This window comes from Ranitomeya imitator, chromosome 7, assembly GCF_032444005.1.
Source record: "Ranitomeya imitator isolate aRanImi1 chromosome 7, aRanImi1.pri, whole genome shotgun sequence".
Taxonomy (NCBI): Eukaryota; Metazoa; Chordata; class Amphibia; order Anura; family Dendrobatidae; genus Ranitomeya; species Ranitomeya imitator.
In genome coordinates, this window is record NC_091288.1 from 80250823 (window position 1) to 80274688 (window position 23866).

General features: G+C 42.8%; 1 protein-coding gene across 1 annotated transcript in view; it reads left to right on the plus strand.

Moving 5' to 3' along the window:
* The first annotated feature begins 373 nt into the window (after positions 1–373).
* MAP3K13 (mitogen-activated protein kinase kinase kinase 13) overlaps positions 374–23866 on the plus strand; it is a 170854-nt gene continuing 147361 nt past the window's right edge. The window contains exon 1 of the mRNA XM_069733548.1: positions 374–449. The gene's annotated coding sequence lies outside the window, so the exon portion shown is untranslated. The remainder of the gene's footprint in view (positions 450–23866) is intronic.

Sequence of the window (23866 nt, forward strand, 5' to 3'; positions counted from 1 at the left end):
CATAAAAAAAAAAACCGCAGCAAAAACGCCCTGTGTGAACTTACCCTAACAGTTTTGCTGCAAACAAGTCTGCTGGTGTCCCTTCAACCTAAACGGTGTGCTGCTCGTTCACATCCTTGCAGGTTTTTCGTAAATGGCTGTTTCTAATTTTTTCATAGTCCGGTCCCCTGATAATATTTGTACAGTGTGTACCTTTCCTTTTTCCTGTATGTTCTGTTCCTTTTCTACCTATAGTAGTGGAATCACCTGTAGAGCTGTAGACACAGCTTCCGCCCTTGTCATGAACCCTCCCCCTCCTCATGTCCCCGTGTCACTGGATACACACAGGCGCAGGTGATCATTCACCTGTCGCCTCCCACATTCCTCCGAACTCTGACCACGCAATACTGAAGTACCGGATCAGAAGTGTCAGAAAAGGCTGAAGACGTGACAGCACCTGCCAATGTCTGGTATGTGTGCCTCGCACTGATCATGTTGTGTTACGTCTCCCTGTCTGTCCTCATACTTCCTCTGCTCACAGTTGTTGATATCCCTGATGAAGTAACGTCCCGGGAAAATGGGGGTTGTGGCCGATCTACACTGTACACTACTCTGCCATTGGGGCAGACATACGGCTGCTCTACACAGGAGGCAAGGCCATGATTTATGCTGCAACAGAAGAGCCCGATCCCCTCCAGTATATAGTTCTGTTTACTTCTCTGTGTCCCTTCTTCTGCTCTTCAATTTGTTGTTTTTATTTGCAATGATATGTAACAATTCTCTCTTTTTAGGGCGCAGACAGACGGCGATATAAAACAGTATGAAATGAGAACGTAGTGCATGGACTGGCCGGTGGCTCTCCCCACCCAAGCCTGACAGCTGCATTCATTTCTATACAGCTGTCACGCTCGGGTCGGGAAAGCCGCCGTCCAGTCCATGCACTGCATTCTAATCTCATTCCAATTTATACAGCCGTCTTACTGCGCCCAAAGAAAAACTTGCTAGAGATAACATAGCTCTTTCGATATATCAAGATGTATAACAGGTGAATATGCCGAATAACTTAGCATAGAGGGTCCGATTCATCATAGCTTTTGCACCTTCTTTGTCTTCTTTTGAGTGTTTTGCGCCTGTTTTTTTTTTATTGTGCCATATTCTCATTTCCAATAGCATCTGCATTTGTATGTTTTGTTTTTTTTTAAGTTCATCACTGTGGATGGAGTTTAAGGTTTCCAGATGTTATCTGATTCGTCAATTGTGACTTTTCAAAAAAACTAGCAACATATTTTGTGCAAATATAATTAAGATTTGTACTGATTTTATGTACACCAGCATTCCCACTTCATAGAATTTTTGAGACTGTTTGCAAAATGTGCAAAAAGGTGGCAAAAATGGTCAGATATAGTAAAGGCAGTAAAGGCTAGAGATGAGCAGATCAAGCAGAATACGAATTTGCCTGTTTGCATGTATTTTTTTTAGAAATTCAACTTGCTGAGAAGTTATTCTCCACGAATGAAATGTCCCTTACTATGCTCTGGGGTCTCTGTAGATCACCGCTCACCTCTTTGGCACATCCACCCCTCACTATCACCTGTCCAGTCCTTGCCGCATCTTCTTATAACTGCCGCGAGTGCAGAAATAACCAGGGCATCTCATATTAGGCTGGAACTTCAAGCTCTGATGACACACTTGAGGATTCAGTGCAAATCACATTGCACTCACCCACTAAAATTAATGAGTACGTGGAAATCATCGGACTGCACTCAGATGTCATCTATGATTCTCTTACCCAAGAGTATTGGATCACAAATCCGCTGACACTCCGATCAAGCTCTGATCAGAGTGTCATTACCATATTGATCCACTTCTCTAGGAGGAGAGAATATACAGTTGTGTGACTCTGACCTAATAAAGACGATTTTTTACTTTATAAAAAATTAGTGAACTACGTTTAAAAACAGCAACGAATATCATAAGATAAAAAAGAAAAGTTACCCCCCCCCCCACAAATAATTAATTGTGGCCCTAATCTTTTGTATTGTGGTGACTTTCTGTACCGGCATGATGAAGTAGGGTCGCCTGCAGTCCCACGTAAAATCAGGAATAATATATAAAATGATGGTGACTTGGGAAAATAAGGGGTTTTCTCACATTGAATTTTGCACAACGTAAATCTGAGGCTATAGTCTTAGCCGGCAAGTGTCAGCAGAAGCTATAGGCAAGTGTCAGCAGATTCACAGCTGATTTTTGGTCCATGTTTCTGTTTTCATCATCATCTGCCTTTCATTTGTTTTTCTCATGTGCAAAGATAAACCGATGGGTTTGTTGTCATTATTCATTGCTTACGTAGCGCCATCATATTCCACAGCACACGATCATCGCTGTCCCCGATGGGGCTCACAATCTAAAGTCCCTATCAGTATGTCTTTGGAGTGTGGGAGGGAAATGGAGCAAATCCACGCAAACACGTGGAGAACGTACAAACTGCTTGCAGATATTGTCCTTGGTGAAATTGGATCCCAGGACCCCAGTGCTGGACAGCAATAGTGCTAACCACTGAGCCACCGTTCTGCGTGTTACCCAAACTCCATGCTGTGTGCTATCCATTTTTTTCACTAAACCATTCACTTGAATGAGTGAGTTTATTTAGTAAATCAGACCAAACTAGGACGTCTCCATTTTTCATATTGCAAATCATTGGTCATTCTAAAAAAAAAACTGGCATGAATAGCCTGTGATAGTCTATGGGGCTTGTCATATGCCTGAGATCTTTTCACAGACAGAGCAGTCTAGGGAAAATCACAGAGACATGTCTGATATTTTGATGGGAGGATCAGATCAAAATCGACAATGCAAGTTGACAAACTTGGCAATTCCTTTCCCACAGTAAGTGAAAATCACGTCATCCGAGAGCAGTCAAATTTTGTCACGGACTGTCAGAAAGGTGGTGAAACTTTTTTTTGCGTGGCAGCACGGTGGCTCAGTGATTAGCGCTGACTCCTTGCAGCGCTGGAGACCTGGGTTTGAATCCCACCAATGACAACATCTGCAAGGAGTTTGTATGTTCTCATGTTTGCGTGGGTTTCCTCCGGGCACTCCGGTTTCCTCCCACATTCCAAAGACATACTGATAGGGAATTTAGATTGTGAGCCCCATCGGGGATGATAATGTGTGCAAACTGTAAAGTGCTGCGGAACATGGTAGTGTAAGGGGGTTACAGTAATTGTTGTGTCCTCTAATACGTCCCATTTCAATGACTTGTCCATCTAACTTATTGTTATGTCATTATGCTGCTATGTACATATGCATATACTGTGTGATAGATTAATGCAGCATAAAGTTACTCCACTAGATGGGGACATGGTAGTATTTAGGACTGTAAATAGTTAAACATAGGAGGAGCCAACCGTGTATAGGATAGAGGGTTTTCCTGTTTTGAGAGAGAAGGGCCGGGGAGCCCATACAGGGCGGATGGCTCTGTAATGTTTGAAGTGAGAAGTCCAGCTGGCCAGGGAGGCCAGAAGTGCAGCAGTGCAGCAGGAAAGGACTAGCAGTGCAGCAGGAAAGAAATGCTGTGCAGAAGGAAAAGGACGCAGGTCACTTCATCATGTGGAAGCTTACTGTATGGGCTGATGTCCTCATGTCTGGAGCAAAATGGACATGGGAACTCCTGAAAGTAGTGAAGCTGAACAGGGAGGATGCTGCGGTGCCGGTCGAAATGGCACGACTGGGGACCTACTGAAGAATGTAGGGAAGAGCACAGGGAAAGACAAAGAAGTGAGCTCTGTGGACCTCTATGTTGATGCTGTTACTGACATGGATGTGCTGTGTATGCAGATAAGTAAAGTTCTTTGTTTAAAGTTGGAATCAGACTCTGTCGCTTTGTGTACTAAGTCAGAAGAAGTAGTACTTCTGCGCCCCAGGGAGCCCCCGGGAAACCAAGCAAGTAAGGCAGTGGGACTTTATCTATGTGATGCGGGTTCCCGGGGCGCACTTGTGCAGACACCTATGCAGACCATGACTACAGCCCCGGCCGACGCTCACAATAGCACTATATAAAAATAAAGGTTATTATTTTTTTATTCTTCACGTATGAGAAAAACTGATGACACTTAGACTTCACTCTGACCAAACTCCGATTAAAGTCTGATCAAAATAATCAGACCGTTTTTTGGTAAAATCTTGTCCAGTGACAAATCTCTGATGAAAATCTGATAAAAACACTGATGAAAATTGGTCCATTTTTCACCCTTGCAAGAAAAAACTTCACCTAAAAAGGCCCTTAGTTATACGCTGATGATTTGTGCTCTTTAACTGTAATGAGTTAATACTCCATTACATAGTATGATATATTTTCCCATCCTCCAGGCAGCTGATTCCAAATTTTGCCACGACAGCATCTTAGGTAAATGGTCGTAATGATACTTGGCAATATTGTAAGCAACATAAACCAAGCTAGCCCAGACATGTTAAATGAATAATATATGAGGTGTGCCTTTCTGCCTTCGAGGTTTAACATTACCTAGAGATTATAAGACACTAATGTCTGTCTGTCTAAGGGTGGCTATATAACGTCGCTTGTGCAATTATATTTTTTAATATTACATTATTTTTGTTTTCCATCTCCTCAAATGAAAATCTCTCAGTCAAGTATATTACAACTGCTGAGCAAATATGAGCACTAGGTATGTCAGGTATTAAGCTTAGAATCACCTGGTCCATGGAAGGAGTTAATGCGTTGTAGAAACTTCTGCCACTGAAAATCTGTTGCATAAATTTGTAAAATCTGAAAGTTTTTCGTTTGCTTTTTTTTTTATCTGAAATTTGCACATGGATTTTTGCAAACTTACAGTAATCCAGATAAATGCGACCACTTAAGACATTTCTACAAGTCAGAAAGGCCGTACTGGGGGGCCCACGGCACTTAAGGGGAGGCCGCCAAGACGGGGTTACGTGGGACCTGGGGAGCTAGAGCAGTTTAGAGGGGGTACAGAGGTAAGGGTTAACTGGAACTCGAGGGGTGGCTTAAGGGGCATTTTTGAATGAAAGGGGTGGAACTATGGGACTGCGGGGAGGGGGCACATAAAAAGGGGCACGCTCCTCACGCAGGCATCCATTTTAGGTGCCTGCGTGACAAGTGAGGAATCTCCCGCCCGCCCTCCCTTTTTTTTGGTTAGGGTAATGGGGGATGAAGTCGGCACACGTGGGCTTTTGGGGTATTGTTTTAAGAGGTGCCTAAATGTATTTATTTTGTTATGTGAATGCTGTTAGGGTATTGTCACGGCAGTTTGGCGGGGGTGGAGGTCCTCGAAGTTGGTGGAAATGGTAAATCGTGGTTCAATGGGGGGGGGGGGGGGGATCTTGAGAGGTCCTGGACACCCCATGAGAGAATTTAACAAGGCGCGGTACGGTTATCCCGCGTGAGGTGGATTTATGGGCCCCTGGCATGGGGGTGGGTTCGGTGGACCAGGATTGGTTGTTATCTATCCCTGAGCTGGTGCTTTACGGCTGGGGGTAAGACTCATCCTGGGCTGAACATTGTGGAGTTTTGGGATACTGAATTTTATAACTTTGGGGCTTCGAGGACCGCCCGTCCTATTCTGGGTTGTTATAAAAGTTCTGTTATCTTTTATTTAATAAAATGGCTGCTGTGGCCAATTAAATCCAACATAAGTCTCAGTCTGTTGTTTTGTGTACGATAGAAGTTTATTCTTTAGATTGTTAAGGGGCCTGTTTAAGGGGATTGGGGGAATTTTTTCCAGGTCACGGAACTCACGTATACCCTATGTCATGCCAAGTGTGAGTTTGCTTGTGAGTATATACACTAGCATAAGGTACAGTATGTGGGGTTACTTCATAACTTGCAGGTTGTGACTTATATGTATTACTATCCAATACTTTTAATAGTATTATATGGAAGTACAAGCAATGTCCTATGTATAACTATAACTACAACATTGTTTAAAATACTGTATATACTCATATATAAGCCGAGATTTTCAGCACAATTTTTTGTGCTGAAAACGCCCCCCTCGGCCTATACACGAGTCATGGTCCAGAAAGCCAGCTGGGGAGGGGAGCGGCAGAGCAGTGGCAGGAGGCGGCAGCTGTGACATAATACTCACCCTCCTCGCGCCATCGCTGAACATCCCTGCATCTCCGTTGTCCAGGTGCGTCAGCGCTTCCTGTGCTGAGCGGTCACGTGGTACTGGTCCCATAGGCGTGGAGCGCATATTCATTACCTTAATGAGCGGTACCACATAACCGCTATGCACAGGAATAGCTGCTGCACTGGGACAACAGAGATACAGGCACGTGCAGCGACCGTGCGAGGAGGGTATGACGGGGAGGATAGGGGAGGATGGGGGGAGCCGAGCCATGCATACAAGATGGAACAGGGGGAGCCGAGCATACAAGGATAGGATGGGGGAGCCGAGCCATGCATACAAGATGGGACGGGGGAGCCATGTATACAAGGATGGGACTAGGGGAGCCGAGCCATGCATTCAAGATGGGACAGGGGAGAGCCATGAATACAACAGGGGGAGCCACACAGAGCAGGACAGGATGGGGGGAGCCACACAGAGCAGGACAGGGATGAGGAACAATACATACCCAGTTAATACTCGAGTCAATAAGCTTACCCAATTTTCCGTGGCAAAACTAGGTGCCTCAGCTTATACTTGGGTCGGCTTATACTCGAGTATATACGGTACTTTAATGTAAAAAATTAACAAGAAGTAGCTAGGAGGAGGTCAGTTTCCTCATGGACTTGTTTGAGAAGCAAAATGTACATTGCAATCAGAGATGGGCGAACCTGAACAGTAAAGTTCAGTATCCATACTGAACACCTACTGTTCGGCCACGGACACTGAACACGGATACCACTAGTAAAGTCTGTGTTACTGTTTGGGTTCAGCCTCCCGAACACCGGGTGCTTTTCGTGCTGTCATGTGCATGACAGTGCAGCAAACACTGCTTCTGATCAGCAGTAAAATCATTTCCGCCAGTCAGACAGCCTCGGTTCCCATGCTGTCAAATGACAGCGTGTGCCTGCACCTGTGATCAGAGGTATAAAGTTTACATCTGGACACTGACGTGGGCTGATGGCACTACTGCTTTATGCCTGCTGCTGCTAATAACAGCGAGTATTCTTCAGCCAGCGCCTGTGCTCTAAATAAATAATTTAAAAAAACGGCATGGGTCCTCCTGTATTTTTCATAACCAGCCAGGCAAAACTGACAGCTGCAGGCTGCAATCCTCAGCTGTCAGAATTAGCAAGGTTGGCTATCAAGAATAGAGGGATCCCCATGCTGTTTTTTTAAATTATTTAAATAATTTTACAAAACTATGTGGGTCCCCCTTCCATTTTTGGCAACCAGCCTTGCTAAAGCAGACAGCTGGGGACTGGTATTCTCTGGTTGGTAAGGGTCCATTGATATTGGCTCCCCCAGCCTAGAAACAGCAGCCTGTAGCCGCCCACAAAAGACGCATCTATTAGATGCGCCAATTCTGACACTTTGCCCTGCTCTTCCCACTTGCACTGTAGCGGTGGCAAGTGGGATTCATGTTTGTGAGGAGACATCAATAAAACACCTATCCATTACTAATCCTATAGTTGTATTGTAAATAAACACACACAGTAATGATTTTACTGCCGACCAGAAGCAGTGTTTGCTGCGCTGTCATGCACAAGACAGCGTGGAAAACACTGGATGTTTGGGCCCCCCATTCAAGTGAATGGGGTTCTGGTACCTGAACCCGAACTTTTTTAACTTTTTTAACTTGGTGACCAAATAGCACATACACATACAAGGGACAAATACCGCAACACCATTTCCAGACCACATATTACCACCACATAGTGACTGAATACTACAATACTGATCAGTAATAAAAAAAAACACACAATACTATCACCATAAGTGCCAGTATTCACAGGAGATCTGTGCTTAGTATGCAGTGTCTCTGTAGAGGTAATACAGAGATCACTGATGGTATTATACACAGAAGCTCTGTATATAATGTATAGGTAATACAGTGATCACTGGTGACATCGTACACAGGACCTCTGTATATAGTATACAGTGTATAGTGTCAGTGTATAGGTAACACTGACTCACCAGTGACGTCTCTAGGTGAAGTCCTTCATCTTTCATCCAGCACAGACCGCCATCATTTCTTCCAGCCAGGACTCGTTTCTGCAGGAAATAACACAGTTATCTCGAGCTCCGCTTGCAGAACACATTACTTAATTTCTCACAACTTCTACATTACACCACATGAAGAAAAAGAGACAACATAGTGTCACTCTACAAAGTAACAGGACCGCCCCCCCATTTAAAACAGCATACTCAAAAAATAAAATAAATACATCACTGCAGTAATAATATCCCTTAATTAGCCCCTATGGTAATAATATTCCCCACCCTAGCCCCGTGTGTCTCATTCCTGGCTCCAGCCATATGTTCTCCCATCCTGCCCTCATGAGTATCCATTCTACCCCATATGATCTCCCCATCCTGCCCCATCTGTCTCCATCGTATCCATCCTGCCCCATGATCCAATCTTGCACCATGTCTTTCATTCTGCTCCGTGTCTCCAATCATGCCCCATATCTACATTCTGCCCATGCCTCCAGTCCCGCCCCCAGTGTGTCCAGCAATCTGCCCCAGTGTGTCCAGCATATTACCCCCAGTGTGTCCAGCAATCTGACCCAGTATGTCCAGCATATTGCCCCAGTGTTCAGCAATCTGCCCCAGTGTGTCCAGCATTGCCCCCAGACAGTGTGTCCAGCAATCTGTCCCAGTGTCTGACTCCAGCATATTGCCCCCAGTGTGTCCAGCAATCATCTGCCCAGTATGTCCAGCAATCTGCCCCAGTGTGTCCAGCAATCTACCCCAGTGTGTCTAGCATTGCCCCCAGTGTGTCCAGCAATCATCTGCCCCAGTATGTCCAGCAATCTGCCCCAGTGTGTCCAGCATTGCCCCCAGACAGTGTGTCCAGCAATCTGCCCCAGTGTGTCCAGCATTGCCCCCAGTGTGTCCAGCAGTCTGCCCCAGTGTGTCCAGCAATCTGCCCCAGTGTCTCCAGCATTGCCCCCAGTGTGTCCAGCAATCATCTGCCCCAGTATGTCCAGCAATCTGCCCCAGTGTGTCCAGCATTGCCCCCAGACAGTGTGTCCATCAATCTGCCCCAGTGTCTCCAGCATTGCCCCCAGTGTGTCCAGCAATTATCTGCCCCAGTGTGTCTAGCATAGTGCCCCCATACAGTGTCCAGCATTCTGGCCCGCCCGGGCCCCCCGGATTGCCGTTAGCAAAAGAAAAAAAAATGAGTTCTCCTCACCTGACCTGCGCTCCAGGCAGTGAACTCCCTCCAGCAGCGCGCACTCGCCAGCAACTGACAATGACATCAGATGCCGGCGACGCGTGCGCTGCGCCTGCGGCCGACTTCAGCTGCCAGCCTCCAATTGGCTGGCGGCTGTTGTTAACTATTGACGTGCGGGCGCGCGCCCGCACGTCAATAGGTGAAACTGCCGCAGCGCCGGTAGGGGCCCAGTGAGCAGATGAGACGGGGCCCGATGCGGGCCCCCTCTCTGCCCACCGGGCCCATAAATTATACGCCAGTCAGGGCACGGGCAGTAATGCCCTGATGGCAGCGGGCAATCTGAGCGGTAGCCCAGGGCCCCCCCACACCACTGGGCCTTGGGCTACCGCCCAGATTGACCCTCTTATAATCCACCCCTGATTACAGACCAAAAATAAGGTAATTAATGACCTGAGAGAGAATGTATTTACATATAAGGTACAAATAACCATATATTCCTTCAATCAGACCATAATAATAAGTAGCAGGAATGCTTTAAATAGGCACTGAAACTGTATGCGGCTAAACTGCAATAGAGCTAAATATGTCTCCTTATCCTTGTTCCCTTTATCTCTCCTTAGCGATATAATTGTGGTGGACAATTGTTCATACAGTACCCTGAAGGTACCTTCACACATAACGATATCGTTAACGATATCGTTGCTTTTTGTGACGTAGCAACGACATCGTTAAGGAAATCGTTCTGTGTGACAGCGACCAACGATCAGGCCCCTGCTGGGAGATCGTTGGTCGCTGAGGAAAGTCCAGAACTTTATTTTGTCGCTGGATCTCCCGCTGACATTGCTGGATCGGCGTGTGTGACACCGATCCAGCGATGTCTTCACTGGTAACCAGGGTAAACATCGGGTTACTAAGCGCAGGGCCGCGCTTAGTAACCCGATGTTTACCCTGGTTACCAGCGTAAAAGTAAAAAAAACAAACACTACATACTTACCTACCGCTGTCTGTCCCCGGCGCTCTGCTTCTCTGCACTCCTCCTGCACTGGCTGTGAGCGTCGGTCAGCCGGAATGCAGAGCGGTGACGTCACCGCTCTGCTTTCCGGCCACTGTGCTCACAGTCAGTGCAGGAGGAGTGCAGAGAAGCAGAGCGCCGGGGACAGACAGCGGTAGGTAAGTATGTAGTGTTTGTTTTTTTAACTTTTACGCTGGTAACCAGGGTAAACATCGGGTTACTAAGCGCGGCCCTGCGCTTAGTAACCCGATGTTTACCCTGGTTACCCGGGGACCTCAGGATCGTTGGTCGCTGGAGAGCTGTCTGTGTGACAGCTCTCCAGCGACCAAACAGCGACGCTGCAGCGATCGACATCGTTGTCGGTATCGCTGCAGCGTCGCTGAGTGTGAAGGTACCTTTATTGTGGGTTTGAGCTCTCTGTTTTTGGTTTGTTATTAGCAGTGTGAGCTGTCTCTTCTTACCTCAGCACTCTTGGCATCCCACGTTTTAGATCAGAAAGATATCGAGGACAGCTGTGTGAGTAGCCTCTACTTACCTCAGTACCCCTGGTATCTAATCGGACAAATTCATCTGCTTTTTTTTTTCCAGCTCAGATCGGATCACAATCGGGAAGGAAAAAAAAATCACAGCATGCTGCAAATGTAATCAGAAAACGGGGCGCACCCTGCAATAGAAGTCAATGGGTGCGATTAAAAAATCACACAGCGCTCACACAGCACCATGCGAGTGCTGTACGATTTTTACGCACCGGTGACCTTTGAAAAGCATTTCATATGTGGCTAATGTAAAAAAACACACTGACAGGTTATACTATGAAACATAGACTACATATATACACATAGAATAGGTATATATATATATATATATATATATATATATATATAGTACAGAGCAAAAGTTTGGACACACCTCATTTAAAGATTTTTCTGTATTTTCATGACTATGAAAATTGTAAATTCACACTGAAGGCATCAAAACTATGGATTAACACATGTGGAATTATATACTTTACAAAAAAGCGTGAAACAACTGAAAATATGTCTTATATTCTAGGTTCTTCAAAGTAGCCACCTTTTGCTTTGATGACTGCTCTGCACACTCTTGGCATTCTCTTTATGAGCTTCAAGAGATAGTCACATGGAATGGTTTTCACTTCACAGGTGTGCCCTGTCAGTTTTAATAAGTGGGATTTCTTGCCCTATAAATGGGGTTGGGACATCAGTTGTGTTGTGCAGAAGTCTGGTGGATACACAGCTGAGAGTCCTGCTGAATAGACTGTTAGAATTTGTATTATGGCAAGAAAAAAACAGCTAAGTAAAGAAAAACGAGTGGCTATCATTACTTTAAGAAATGAAGGTCAGTCAGTCTGAAAAATTGGGAAAACTTTGAAAGTGTCCCCAAGTGCAGTTGCAAAAACCATCAAGCGCTACAAAGAAACTGGCTCACATGAGGACCGCCCCAGGAAAGGAAGACCAAGAGTCACCTCTGCTTCTGAGGATAAGTTTATCTGAGTCACCAGCCTCAGAAATCGCAGGTTAACAGCAGCTCAGATTAGAGACCAGGTCAATGCCACACAGAGTTCTAGCAGCAGACACATCTCTACAACAACTGTTAAGAGGAGACTTTGTGCAGCAGGCCTTCATGGTAAAATAGCTGCTAGGAAACCACTGCTAAGGACAGGAAAACAAGCAGAAGAGACTTGTTTGGGCTAAAGAACACAAGGAATGGACATTAGACCAGTGGAAATCTGTGCTTTGGTCTGATGAGTCCAAATTTGAGATCTTTGGTTTCAACCACCGTGTCTTTGTGCAACACAGAAAAGGTGAACGGATGGACTCTACATGCCTGGTTCCCACCGTGAAGCATGGAGGAGGAGGTGTGATGGTGCTTTGCTCGTGACACTGTTAGGGATTTATTCAAAATTGAAGGCATAGTGAACCAGCATGGCTACCACAGCATCCGGTTTGCGTTTAGTTGGACCATCATTTATTTTTCAACAGGACAATGACCCCAAATGCACCTCCAGGCTGTGTAAGGGCTATTTGTCCAAGAAGGAGAGTGATCTCGCCTCAACAGTCACCAGACCTGAACCCAATCGAGATGGTTTGGGGTGAGCTGGACCACAGAGTGAAGGCAAAAAGGCCAACAAGTGCTAAGCATCTCTGGGAACTCCTTCAAGATTTTTGGATGACCATTTCCGGTGACTTCCTCTTGAAGCTCATCAAGAGAATGCCAAGAGTATGCAAATCAGTCATCTAAGCAAAAGCTGGCTACTTTGAAGAACCTAGACATATTTTCAGTTGTAAGTATATAATTCCACATGTGTTAATTCATAGTTTTGATACCTTCAGTGTGAATTTACGATTTTCATAGTAATGAAAATACAGAAAAATCTTTAAATGAGAAGATGTGTCCAAACTTTTGCTCTGTACTGTATATCAGTGACACACACGCATATATACATATATATATATATATATATCTTTATATTTCATGGAGAGATAGATGGCAGAATAGCCGATAATTCATCTGTCGGCTTCTGCAAAATCATTGCAGAACCTGACAGGATAGGAGACTTGGTTTACATACAATAAACCATTGCAGAACAGTTAGATTTATATATGTCAGTAACTAATACTGTTAGTAGTATGTGTGTGTGTAAAATTTGGGACCTATATGTATTTAATAAAATAATGTTTTCACAGAAAAAAATTACGTGGGCTCCTGCACAATTTTCTGCACCCGAGAGGGAAAGCCAGTGACTGAGGGCAGATATTAATAGCCTAGAGAGGGACCATGGTTATTGGACCCCCCGGCTAAAAGCATCTGACCCCAGCCACCCCAGAAAAGGGCACATAGCCTCTCTCTTCCTGCTGCCTTTAGTGGTGGCATATGGGGTAATAAGGGGTTAATGTCAGCTTTGTATTGTAAGGTGACATTAAGCCAAACTGTATATACCCCAGATATGGATTACGGTGTGGGACAACCTGTACGCTGGACAGGTATGGGTATATTGTTGGGTTTTTATTTTACATTTTTTACAGGAGATCCAGGGCTTCACTTGGAATGGCAGTTACAATAAAATGGTCAAACAGTGTTTAATGTTTATTTCATTAAAATACTTTATTCTGCATGTGTGTGTGTTTATTTAACCCTTTACATACTATAGGATTAGTAATGGATAGGTGTCTTATACAAAGGTGCCATTAACACCATATGCCACTGCTACAGGGCAGTGGGAAGAGAGAGGCTAAGTGCCAGAGTTGGCGCATCTTAGAAATGCGCCATTTCTGGGGCGGCTGAGTGCTGGTGTTTGTAGCCGGAGGGGCAATAACCATGGTCCGTTCCTAGGTTATGAATCTCAGCCCGCAGCTGTCTGCATAGCCTTTTCTGGCTAAAATTTATAGGGGGACCCCACATCATTTTTCTGGCAGGTCCCCCTATTTTAATAGCCAGTAAAGGCTAAATATACAGCTGCGGCCTGAGATTCATAGCCTGGGAAGATCCATGGGTATTAACCCCTTCCTAGGCTACAAACATCGGTCCCCCAGTCGCTGGCTTTCCCTCTCTTTTGCAGAAAATTGTGCGGGAGCCCATGTCATTTTTTTCCCCAAAAAAACATTCTTTTATTAAATACATACAAGCCCCCTAATTTGCACACACACTATACTATTTATATTGGTCACTGACATCTATATACGGTATCTAACTATTCTGCATGGATTTATACTGTATGTAAACCATGTCACCTATCCTGTCGGCTCCTGCATTGATTATACAGAAGTCGACAAATGAATTACCAGCTATTCTTCTATCTAGTTGTCTATGAAATATAAAAATATATATATTTATATATGTGTCACTGCTATATATATATATATACAGTATATATATATATACTGTATACACCTATTCTATGTGTATATATCTATTCTATGTATTCTATTCTAACCTTTTCTATTCTATACTGAACGCAGCAGATCATTTGCCGGCTTTTAATCTATCTATCTATCTATCTATCTATCTATCTATCTATCTGTCATATATACATATATGTATATATATGTGTGTGTTTTGATATTTTGTTTTAACATGATGTGTGAATGACTTAAAGAATTTCTCTATGTAAATGCTCATATTAAAATCGCATTGCAGTCTGATATCAATCGCACTGCATTCAGATGTAAATCGGATGCTAGGTGTTGTACTCATACAAAAAACACATGACAATTGCATTGCACTTGTCCGACTCTCCTACATCAAAACCGGACCAATTTTTAAATCGCTAGTGTGTCTCCAGCGTTAGATCAGATATAGTAGACAGCAGTGTAAGCAGCTTCTTCTTACCTCAGCACCCCTGGTATTTCTAATTTTAGATAAGATTGAGAGGGTGTATAGCAGTGTGAGCAGTCTCGTCTTACCTCAGCAATCCTGGTTTCCCAAGTTTTAGGTCAGAAAGATGTGGTAGCAGCCTCAACTTACCTCAGTACCCCTGGTATCTTCAGTGTTAGATCAGATAGAGTATACAGCAATGTGAGCAACATCTTCTTCCCTCAGCACCCCTGATATCTCCAGTATTAGATAAGATAGACAGGGTGAATAGCAGTGTGAGCTGTCTCTTCTTACCTCAGAACTCCTGGTTTCCCAAGTTTTAGATCAGAAAGATATGTGGACAGCTGTGGTAGTAGCCTCTACGTCCCTAAGCACACCTGGTAATTTCAGTATTAGATCAGATAGACAGGGTGAACAGTTATGTGAGCAACTTCTTCTTACTTTAGCACCCTTGTGATTTCCAGTATTAGATCAGATAGGCAGGATGGACAGTAGTGTGAAACGACTCTTCTTATCTTTTTAGCCTCAGCACTTCTGATATCTTCAGTAATAGGTCAGAGTATTCACTGGTTGCACATCATCTATTAGAGGAGGATGCATGGCTTCCTATTGTGCCTGATCACAGACACCTATCTTATCAACATTCTAGGACAGGTTTCTGTCAGTGTAATAAGACAAGGGCCATTTTAATGTATTACAGTGATCACCTACATAGACGAAATGAGTTTCATTCAACTAAAGGAATTCAGAAATGTACTCATGTTTTTTTTTTCATTCTTAGTGGACCACTTTTTAAATATTTTAGAATTTTAATGTAGAATATAGGGCATTTTTAAAATGACAGTATATGATGAGTTGACATATTCAAGTGAATGATCCCTTCTTTATGTGTAGGTCACTTAAGCTAAATTCTAGAATTTATAGTATAGGTGAAATATGGATTTAGAAGTAGAAATATCTTGAACCATCGTGATATTGCCAAGTTAAACAAAGCATAGTGCAGTATAGTGAAACTAGATTTACTAGATGTAATAACAAACACATTCAAATAAAAAGTCAACAACAATCAGTCTGTGCGCAACTAACTCATCACAACACTTGTGGGAAGTATTTGATATGAGAGAACTAAAGTACAGGACATATTGAAAAGACAGCAACTTGAACTTTGTATATAGATTTTTATTTATCAAGTTTACTCAACATTTCTGCCTGTTTCTCATGTAGAACATTGACTTCTAAAACAGTAACTGGCGTCAGTGTATAGCTGTGTAAAGGCTTCTTTAACAGTTGTCATCCCTGATGAAGCCATATCTGTCCATAGATTTAAAAGAATGACTGCTAAAATAAGAGATGCTTTCAATCTGTTCTTTTTGTCATGGCTTATAAACAAGGTCCTGAAGGGAGTACCTATCCTATAAGGTCCACATGTCCTAAATTAATCAGAGCTTATAGACAGGCATTGTCCTTGAGGGACAACTCCTTAAGATGTATGCGTTTTATGAAATAATTGTGGCTAAATTATCAGAAAAGAGTGTTTTGCTTTTCCTCCTTCATTAGTGTATTTGTTATGCAGGTAAATTGATCGTTCCCATTCTGCTAATCACCAAGGTGCTGTATTATATGGTTGGAGGAGTAAAGTACGTTCTCTATATGTAGTTTGTAGATTTAAGTTTTAGCTCATCTTATTGTTTTTCTTCTCTGTGGCTCTCTCGAAGCAGCAAGCAGAGACTAAAGGTACCGTCACACATAACGATATCGTTAACGATATCGTTGCTTTTTGTGACGTAGCAACGATATTGTTAACGAAATCGTTATGTGTGACAGCGACCAACGATCAGGCCCCTGCTGGGAGATCGTTGGTCGCTGAGGAAAGTCCAGCGCTTTATTTTGTCGCTGGATCTCCCGCTGACATCGCTGAATCGGCGTGTGTGATGCCGATTCAGCAATGTCTTCACTGGTAACCAGGGTAAATATCGGGTTACTAAGCGCAGGGCCGTGCTTAGTAACCCGATGTTTACCCTGGTTACCGTTGTAAATGTAAAAAAACAGCTTCCCGCACTGACTGGTGAGCGCCGGCCAGCCGTAAAGCACAGCACAGCGGTGACGTCACCGCTGTACTTTACAGCCGACGCTCAGTCAGTGCGGGAAGCTGAAGGCGAGGGACATGGCCAGACACTGGGAATGTAAGTATGTAGTGTTTGTTTTTTTACATTTACAACGGTAACCAGGGTAAACATCGGGTTACTAAGCGCGGCCCTGCGCTTAGTAACCCGATGTTTACCCTGGTTACCCGGGGACTTTGGGATCGTTGGTCGCTGGAGAGCGGTCTGTGTGACAGCTCTCCAGCGACCAAACAGCGACGCTGCAGCGATCGACATTGTTGTCGGTATCGCTGCAGCATTGCTTAGTGTGACGGTACCCTAATCCTAACAGTATTTATATTACACACTGATAACATTCAACAAGCCTCACTGCTTGCAAAACGCATGTCCTGAGGTAGAAAATACCTTTAGGACAGAAAAAAAATGTTCTATTACGGGAAGCAAATGAGAAGCAAGTATACAGATTGCACTTCAACAGAGCATGCAGAGCCAAATCCCAATAGTGTGTGTATTAAACACTTTTAGTATTCAGAAAGCTTAACTACTTGCCAAAAGTATGTCCTGTGGTGGAAAACCCCTATGTAGAAGGTGCTATACAGTCGATGTTTTCCTTCTTCTGAAGCTTTGTTTTATTATCTTACAGTAGCAAATAGCCAATTTCACAAGGGTAGCAGAGGTCCTTCACCAACAGGCAGCTGTTAACATTCTTCTCACGAGCCACAAGGCTATCATGTGTCTAGTTACTGTATATCCAAAAGTCTTGTCGTGGGAGATTATAAGGGCACGCCAATTCCTTTCCATTACATTGCTGAAGAGAACTTATTGATCAGAAAAGATTTACAGAAATAGACTGCTCGTTTTTGTTAGCACTATTTATGTTCTTATTCTTCAAAAATGTGCCAAGATGGCCGGTATGATGACTCAGGACCCTTCTTTTTTCTTTTTAAGCATTACCGGTAGGGTGGATTTTATGTCTGATCTATTTCCTAGAACAGAACCATTGGTTGTAGCATTCACTAGCTCCTTCTTAAACATTGGACATGACACTAATTGATTGGGTCACTGAGACAAAAAAGTAGCGTACAAGGCTGATACTATTGTACTATGCCAAATATTGATTGGTGTGGTAGAATGAGGACAGAGGAATGTTTCAGAGACATAAATATGGATTGACAAATCAGCCAATGCGATCGAATGTGCTAACTACAACGTTTCATTGACGAGAAATAATGGCTTGCGGCTGCCTTCTAAACTTTCGACTCCAACTATTAGTTTCAAAGCAAAGAAGTCTGAATGTAACAGCAACAGTGACATTCAATAGAACTGTGTTCTCCCAAGGAATACCGTATAAAGGGAGAACACTACACATGCTTTATGCTTTACAATAAAAGGGCTGTCCATTACATTGAGACATTTTATTAATTGGCCCAGGGTGGTAAAAAATGTAAAAAGTGGATGTTCAGCTGCAGGAACGGTGAAGTTCCTCCGCGCAGCCGCCTGCATCAACTGCCGGACTACTGACTTCATCTTCTGAGAGGGGAACGCTGGACAGGTGAACGCTGTACAGTATTTCTTACTCTTCGGGCAGAATGTCAAGGCTGCAGGTGATAAGTGGGCGCTAATTAGCTCATTGATCACCAGACCCCCTCGACCCTGCAGAACAGAAATAAGGAAGATCAATAGGGAGATGGCGCAAGGCAACTGGAGGAGCTGCACTGTTCTTGTAGGTGGCTATCCTCTTTCTTGTAATTTTGACCATCTTGTGCCAATTAATAAGATGTCACACCAAGCGGACAACAGCGGACTTTAGTGTTAGAGATTGTCAGATGCCAAAATGTTCCTATGTATAATGGACTATGCAGACATAATCATAATTACTTTTGGATTATTGGTTTTCCTGCCTGTACACTTTAGTTCATGCTGTTCCTCTTTGATGCAGTTGCCCAGTTATGTTCCTAGATGTTACACTTATAGGGTTTTGTTATATTTATTAGCAAAATATATATTTTTTCCGCAGTTTGCAGTAAACCACACAAGGACAATTTATATGGCTAAACCAGACTAATACAGCAAGTGGTTTTTCCAAATTCAATGCAAAATGCCACTTTTAATGACTGCTCCAGTCTGAGAATTATTCAGCACTCTCATGACAAGCGTCTTTACTCTTTAGTTATTAGTAAAGCACCCATTGGCTGTTATGATCAGCGGCAAACGTGATGCATGGCCAGACACCAGCAGCTGACGCTCATTGGGGAATGTTAGCCCATTTCTTAAAAACTCTGGAATCCTTTCTAATAAACATAATTTGCAATAGGGGTTGAATAAGTTTGATTGCAACTGAGATTTAGGACTTCTCCTATAAGCTGAAGTCAAAAGCATCTTCCTAATGGAGCCATGGTAGCTGTGCCAAGCTTCAAATAGATCCTGTCTAATCCTGGAAGATCCCACTGTCCCATAATGGGAGCTGGCAGACTTTTACTTTTCAATAGAATGGCACTTTAGACTGCACTTTTCTTGTCTTGATATGCTGATATGGAAGGAGCATAACAGATGTTATGAACAGTTTAGCCATATAATCATCAATTGTTTTCAGTGGGTGTCTTCTTTTCTTGCTTTGCTAACATCCATGAAATGCGTCTAAACATGGCCTGAAATATTTTACATACATAGGAATCCAGCAACCAGCCTTTGTAGAAAGGCAACCCACAGCAGGAGACTGGATAAAGAAACTTAAATTCTATTTACACTTTTAGACAGAATTTTTGTTAATTTGCTTCCTAAATGCAAAGTTAAGCATTTAAAAAAATAGTTTAAATTAAATATTTTCTACCCTTTTGTCCTTTATCTAGAATGCTTTTCAAAATTATTACAAATCCGTCAGAGCTGCTACTCCTGGGTTGCATAGTTCTTTATGCTCTCCCTTCTCTTTTCTACTTGTTAGAAGTATCAGAAATGGGTTGTACACAGATCTCTGGGGGAAAGCATTTACAGTCACAGGGAGGGCAGAGAAAACAGACTATAGACAAGGAGGAAAGCAAATGAAGATGATGTAAGTGCACGATAAAAAGTTTGCTAATATTTAGTTAATGAAGCATCCTGTACACACTGAGCTCATATCCAGCCTATATTACTGAGGAAAAGAATCCAAATCTTGCATGTGGCTGTAAACTGTATATTAGGGGGTCTGAAAATGAATGAGGGAATGAAGATTGCAAACTTAAATTTAGGGCAATTTTATCAACTAAATAATTTTGCAGTGGCAAAAGTGTCCATAGCATTTAAGAATTCCTACAAATTGGTTTTTGTTACACTTGTAGATTTTCACTGTTTTCCTGTTTAGTCACTTGACCAAATGATGGCTGGTTAGTTACCTCTTGAAGAATTTATGTAATCTGTTAGGTATCGTTTCTCCTCATGGAGAGTAACATACTATCTCTGGCTTGTCAAGGTAAGGAGGCTTATTCGCCGTGCAATGCTCCTCTGGGAAATTTTATATGCAAATTGTCTCTTGAGAGAGAAAGAGGACTTAAACTTTATAGCGCCACCTGTTGGAAGTAGTGATCCTACAAGTCACAATCAACCCTCTAACGAGTCGTGCAATACAACTTAGGATAAAAGCCAAGTCAGTATCTCAATTCGCAGACACTGTGTTTCGGGCTGTTGGCCCTCGTCACTGCGAAGCATGAGAACGGATTTGGCTAGGTGAGAGGCTCTGGTCAAATTAGTTCTCATGCTTCGCACTGACGAGGGCCAACAGCCCGAAACACCGTGTCTGTGAATTGAGATACTGATTTGGCTTTTATCCTAAGTCATATTGCACGACTCGTTAGAGGGTTGATTGTGACTTGTAGGATCGCTACTTCCAACAGGTGGCGCTGTAGAGTTTAAGTCCTCTTTCTCTCAGAAGAGGCAATTTGCATATTGTAATCTGTTAAGCATAATGTTAGCTGTCACAAGCAGATTCTGAGAGATGGGGTTTTCCAACAAAACTTTTTGTATTGAAAGATATGAAACGTAATGAGCTATGATATTATGAAGCACCGAGGCGTCACAGTCCCATAGATTCCTCCAGTATAGTGTTTAAACACAAAGTTATTTATAATGTATGCAAACACTCGTATAATCAGCTTTTCAACCTTTGGCCACATCTGATAAGATCTTGCTTTCCTCTGGGTTGAAGAGTTTTAAGCTCACATAATTCTTTGCCAACTTTGTTATAATGACGTAACCCCCTTTTCAGTTTCTGGAGGCCTTCATTAAGAGTACATTAACACAATGGGGAGAAGTTGTATTTTTTGCCCCGATTACCATGAAATTTCACAGAAACATTGCATTTTGATGCAGAACGTGAATACCTAAGGGAACACGATGATTTTTATATCTTATATTAAAAAAAAATTCACCATTTCCCATGATTCAAGTCGCGGCTGTATTCATATTTGTCTAGTCAAAAATTTGACCTCAGTTTGTGTCCTTTATCTCATTTACCTACAATATATCTTTAAGTGAGCTGAGAAGAGAGCCTGGCACAGCACTGGAAAATCCAGTTCTGCAGTGTGTCCACGTGACACCTGAGCAGACCCCGCTTCACCTCAGCTTGTGTCACCTACAACATAGGGAGAATACTGGCAATCTTAAATAGCATTCTGTATTCTGGAGACGTTGTATTAAGATATTAGTGGATTGGTCCATATTAATAAATTTCTATATGTAAACTTGTGGCAAAAGTTTTCAGACTGACACAAATATTGGGATTTCACCAGATTTTCTGCTTCAGTGTTTTTAGATCTTGTAGAGGGATATTTCAATGGTTACTGGAAAAACAATTATAAGCATTTCATAAGGTTTTAAACATTTATTGATAACTGTAATGAATTTGTGCAAAGACTCAATATATATAGTGTTGACACTTGACTTTTGCAATTCGCCCTAGATGCTGGATATCAGCTTCTGGGCCAAACCCGGACAGATGACAACACATTCTTGCCTCAACAAAGAGTCAGAAAGAAAGCTGAATGGCACTAAGAACCAGGTGGATACTCACTAATGAAGCAGGCGTATCTGAGTCAACGACCTCACCAACGGAAGATCCACGGAAGTTGGTGTGCTTGCTTGAAAAAACATGTATGGCAGTCCAAATAAGAGAGAATGTAGCAGCACCACACAAATCTTTCCGATAAAAACCTTTGTCCTTTATTTAAACAACATGCGGTGGACAAGGTAACAGAGGGCAGGACAAATTGCAGAACAAGCTGGAGCAGTCAATGGACTACGGCCGTTTCACGTATTCCACGCTTCAACGGGTCCTGGACCCGTTGAAGCATGGAATACGCGAAACGGCTATAGTCCATTGACTGCTCCAGCTTGTTCTGCAATTTGTCCTGCCCTCTGTTACCTTGTCCACCGCATTTTGTTTAAATAAAGGACAAAGGTTTTTATCGGAAAGATTTGTGTGGTGCTGCTACATTCTTTCTTATTTGGACTGACATTCTTGCCTCATCAGTGCTTATAGTTTATCACAATTTCTGTGTTTTTTTGTCCTCCACTTTTTGAGGATTGACCACAGTGGGATTGAAACCTGTGGAGTTTCTTGGCCATGGACCCAAAATTTCAATGTTTAGTTCACCAAGCAACTTAGTTATCACTTTAGTTTTCAGACATCATGCTGGAAAAAAGCATTGTTCATCACCAAATTGCTCCTGGATTGTTGGGAGGAGTTGCTCTTGGAGGAAGTTTATTTATGGCAATGCTATTGCGCAAAATTGTAAGTGAGCCCACTTCCCTGACTGAAAAGCTTCCCCACACACACACACGAATGGTCTCAGAATGCTATACTGCTGCCATAACACAGAATTTATGGTAGCGCTCACATTTTCTTGTCCCGACAATCTTTCTTCCAGAAGTCCTAATTAGTCAGTAGGGGGCTTCATCGGAGAAAACATCTTTATCCCAACTATCTGCAGTCCAATTGTTTCATGCAAATTACCACTATAAAACCTGAAACAGCAAATTCTGTAAAAAACAACAACATTTGTATTAGTCTTAAAAAACCTTTTAGGCCACAACGGTACTAAATTTGCAATTATATTTAGATTTTGGTGCTGAGAACTTCTGAAAGTATTTTGTTGTGTTTCCATTAAAAAAATAATGTCCATTTACTCCCATGAAAGTAAGACCAAGTTCTGATAGATTTGGGTACCGTGGGTTAAGGCCCCATGTGTCAGACATTTCTGGCATATATTTGGGATTGACACTATTCAGTAACATGTCCCATAGTTTTCAAAGGCATATGCAATGTGAGCTGCCCTACTGACCCGTACTGGCAAACTGCAGAGTACCTCTAATTTTTTTAAGAAAACCACACTACAATGTATATGTAGATGATCGCTACAAAACTCTATGCTTTTATATTAATGTTAAAGCTAGTTTTAAGAACGGTGTTTGACTTTTCTCAGCTGTTCCATTATGGATCTTGAAATATGTCCTGGTACATTTAATATCCTACCAAGTGTTTGTGGTTTCTGGTGCATGCCTTGGTGACGGCCCCCGATTGTGCATATCAGTGGCTTACCCAGCAGAGCGACTAGCATAGTTTCCAACTGGTCTGATATCCAGGGACAGGCTCACACATGAGCTTCAAAGCTTTATTTGCTGTAGATGTGTTGTTTTTCCACCAGGGACAAACTAAATATTTCCACTGACTTATAATGAATGCTTTTATTCTCCTACTTTCATATCTTTGACCTTGGACCACCATCATATTGATCATTTTGCTGCAGATCTCTGTCAGTGTGAACTGTCAGTAGAAGAGGACATGATCTCTTCTGCCACCTATTTAAGGCAGCAATCCTAAAAGTCAATCAAGTGACCCTTTAAAAGTCCTTGCCACTTAATTTAGGATAGGACGGTAAACCAGAAACTCTGTTTGCAGAAATGTGTTTCAGGGGTGTTTGCCCCTTATCAGTGCAAAGCAGGACATTATTATTATTTTATTATTATTTATTATTATAGCGCCATTTATTCCATGGCGCTTTACATGTGAGGAGGGGTATACATAATAAAAACAAGTACAATAATCTTGAACAATACAAGTCACAACTGGTACAGGAGGAGA